At 31.5% G+C, this 4,280-nt stretch overlaps 1 protein-coding gene across 1 annotated transcript in view; it reads left to right on the forward strand.

Annotated features, from left to right (window-relative positions):
• LOC108686162 overlaps positions 1-4,280 on the forward strand; it is a 28,350-nt gene that overhangs the window by 6,859 nt on the left and 17,211 nt on the right. The window lies entirely within an intron of this gene.

The raw sequence follows: 4,280 nt of genomic DNA on the forward strand, positions 1-4,280 counted from the left end.
TATATATATATATATATATATCTTGTAATATTGAAGTATATTCTAGTTAAAGTAAACTGGTTAAGGCAGCTTTGACTCATGTTCTTTTGGCCCACGTATCGTTTCTGTACCGAGCGAACGCATATATGGCATCTTGTTCAGGCAACGCGCGCACAACAACCGACCTACGTATCGATATATCCAAATCCGATGGACAGCTAATATTTAGACGAATATCAAGCGCAGACCTTTCTTCCGCCTACTTCTCTACATTATGTTTCTCAGTATATATTAAAAAATCAATAAATTTAGTGCTCGCACTGAATTACATAAGAAGTTCAAAATAAATTCGTTGCTGAATCACAGTCATTTTTTCATATTTCAATATAATTTATGTTTGCTTGAATAATTTTATTAATAACCATTTTTGAAGATTTCAATAATAATGCTCCATTTAAGAAATCACATTATCTGCTTTGACTATTTTATATAAAATGGATGAATAATTAATGTGATAAAAGTGAATGTGATGAAAGTGACTTATAACTTGCGAAGTGAAATTTAATAGAATAGATATTCATATGTTATCTTTCTTTTTATTTTATTTCTGAGTTTACTTTCGAAATCGTGACCACATATTGGAAAACCCTCTATATACGAACTTTAATACCTGATTTAATCTCTTATACGACACACCTCTAAGGGCAATCCCCGGCAAAAGATGGGCCTACGTTAAGCGAGAAAAGAATAGCGAGACTTGAAGGGAGTAAAAAAAAGTGGACGCTTGGTTTGTCAACCATGACCGACCATTGAGAGACTTGTAACCATAATACTGTGACATCACTTCCTTTACATTGAGATGCGTCATACGACAGACTTCTTAAACGTAATATCTTTATGAAACTACATCTAAAAAAAAGCTTCATTGCTGTTTATAAAAATGGATATTCTATCTTCATGTTTTAATTTTGCAAATGTTTTTGCAATGAATGACATTTATAATCTATGTATAGCATTCTCCTATAGATTCTATTGATTGATAGATAGTCTATAAATTGGACCTGATGTCATTCAATGATATGAATTATTACCTAAAGCGGACTAATTATTCAATAATGTACATAATTATTACATGATATGCCATAAGTTATACATAGTATTTTCTCGTAAATTTTGTAACACTATAACATGGATTTTAAATTATCTAAACATAGCTCCAAATACAAACACTTATATGTGTTCATAATTCAAGTCTTCTAAAATTTTCTAGAAAATATAATTTTCGAAGTCTGCTTCAATTCTCATATAATAATTCTTCTTTCTCACATTTATCGTTTTTTTTTTGTATGACTTAAAGATGAAAAGCGGAAATCTTTATGTTAAATAAAATTAATTTAAGTTTAGTAAGCCAAGTTTAGCTTTTCTATTTCGGCGATTTTTATGCTAACACAATAAATAGTTTTTATATATTCCATTTTGTGTGTCGTGTAAAAAGAAGATCAATCTTTCACATTAAATCTTCTTAATGCTTGCTTAACTATCAAAAAATCATGAGTAATTATCTTTCGGCTAAAGAGGTTATTAATTAAATTTATGATAATAATTGAAATGTAATCTGCTAGAGAATCAAGTTAAAGAATTAAATTGTATAGCATTATCATGTGAATATTTTACTGATACAAATTTACGAATATTATCTTGATCACTAATTTGAATTAATTTACAGATCATTAAAATTAACATAAAAATACTGACAGTTATTGCAGTACATCAAAAATTTATATCATGCTGAGATAAAGAGATACTATGAAAATCAATGATCTCATGTCAACAAAAAAGACTTTTTTTAATGGTTAAACCAATTCATTATTGCACTAATATAATGATAATAGATATAATAATTAATCTAAGATAAGATTCAAAATAATTTTGCGCAATTGAAATCGTTGTGTACTTTGTGAAAATTGTCACGTTTTAATAAAGTATAAGAGGTAATAAATAAATACGCAATTTCCAAGGAAAATTAAAAAACATTAATGCTAGCAGAGTTAATGCGGAATGCATTATAAGCAATGTGCGTTCATCTTGGGCAATTCTTAATATTAACGCGCAAAAATGATTGAATAGCCGAGTGAACGACGCACATATTTTTTTCGCAGTGCCCACGCTTGACCTTCCTGCATCGAAGGTGTGAGTCGAAAAAAAAAGATATCGAATGAATGCATTACGTCATTATCGCTTGAAGTATGCAACTCGATCGTGATTATATACAATTATGTTATTCGCTCGCTAATATATTTCCAAAATATTTTATGACCGCCAGTATTATTTGTAATCATAATAGATTAAGGAATTTAATAAAATTTATTATTTATTTATTAGGTTGTAAAAAATTGTCAAATCGAAATTTATTAGAATTATTAAATTGCAAAAAAAATCTGAAAACTTCTAATTTTAAACTAAACATTTCAAAGCGACTATCATCGAAAATTGTAGTTTCTAGAAAATTATTTCTTCCGGTTAATTATAGACCGTGAAATAATTGAGGTGCTAGACCATTTTTAAACATTATAGAAAGATGACGTGTAATCTGTAACGTGTTTTAGAATTTTTATCGGACCGTAACCTTTTACATTACAAATTTCTACTTGTTAAAAAATTATGAAAAATATATATTCGTTGTAGCTAACATAAGAGAGGTAAACATAGAAAAAAATCTGATTGAAATCTTCAAACGCATAATTCTACTGTCGCATGTGATATACATTTCATGAACACGTAGCTCAGCATCGACACGCAGGAAAACTGGTGCGTGTTGCACGGAAAACGAAGTACGCTCGCTCGGGTAAATCTGAAACGTGGATTCAGAGCAAGGAGGACCGGCGAGAAGGGCAACGAGTTAGCTCATAAATAATTGATGAGGAGGTGTGATGCAGCTTCGCTCGCCACCGATTTGTAATTGTAATTTCGTAAGGTGCATGTCCAGTTAAGCAAAGTAATTATGGCCAGGTTTCGTTATCGGGACACGTACACGATGCAAGACAACGAGATGCGTCCGCCGCAAACTCCGAATTGCTTCTCCTCTTTCTTTTCTCGCCGTTCTATCTCGTTTATTTAAGGGTGTATTATACGTATCTTTTAACAAATTGAAAAAAATTTGAGAGAGTAACAAATTTTTCTATATTATACTTGAAAATAATAAATACAAAAATAGCGATTTAGAATCTGGATCAAAAATCATTTCAATAAAAAGTAGATATATTTTTATAAGATAAAAAATTTGTATTTAAAATATAAAATTATATTGTTAAGTATATAAATATTGACCCTATTAAACTTTCATGAGTTAATAACATTCATTTTTGTATGGAAAATATAAATTTTTAATTTCAGTCACTTGTTGCAGAGATTATTATATACCTGATACATCTTTAATTTTCATTGCTGCGAATAATGCATTTTTTAAACAGAGATCGAAACCAATGCAACATAGACGTAGAAAATAGATTTGTATTACGAATTACAAGCCCGCAAAAATATCTTTCGACGAAATCGCGACGATTGGAGTCCACTTTTCATGTTTATAATGAGAAATTAATTCTAAACTTATACCAGCATTAAATATCCTTTCGTAGAAATGTCACACCGATACAGCATGAGGTACATAAAAAGGTTTGCATGGTCGCACGCGAAAATTCGATTTGTCTTCGACGAAATACAAAGTTCAAGGTTTCTTGGGAGCATCGTCGGTCGCGCGAAATGATTAGGTCTCGGTCTGCCGAGCACCATAATCGCGAGTGTAGTACCTGCACCCAGCATTTCCATGGTTTCCCTCCTTGTCCTGCTTCCTCTGGCGAGTAATAAATTTTATATTTGTCGTAACCTCGTTTTCAAACGTGACGTTCGGCAGCGGATGTCTCGCGGGATCAATATTTCGAAAGAGATAAAGGGAGGGAGAAGAGAGAGTCATCCGAGATATAAACGTATAAATAGATAATTCTCCAAATAACGACTATGTAGCCCTGCACGTCAAACAACAATCGGATATATGGAAATTACTTGACCGTATTCTGTCGCGCGTTGACGTTATATTTATGAAGTAGCAGGGAAAGCGACTTGGAAGCGAAAAAAAATTTGATTATCGAGAATTAATTGAAATCCAATCTACAGAATTTTGCACAATGCGATTCCGTTTATAACTATTTAAACTAATCATAAAAGGGTAATGTACTTTGACCCTCTCTCTCTCTCTCTCTCTCTCTCTCTCTCTCTCTCTCTCTCTCTCTCTCTCTCTCTCTCTC

This window comes from Atta colombica, unplaced genomic scaffold (genome assembly GCF_001594045.1).
Source record: "Atta colombica isolate Treedump-2 unplaced genomic scaffold, Acol1.0 scaffold100, whole genome shotgun sequence".
Taxonomy (NCBI): domain Eukaryota; kingdom Metazoa; phylum Arthropoda; class Insecta; order Hymenoptera; family Formicidae; genus Atta; species Atta colombica.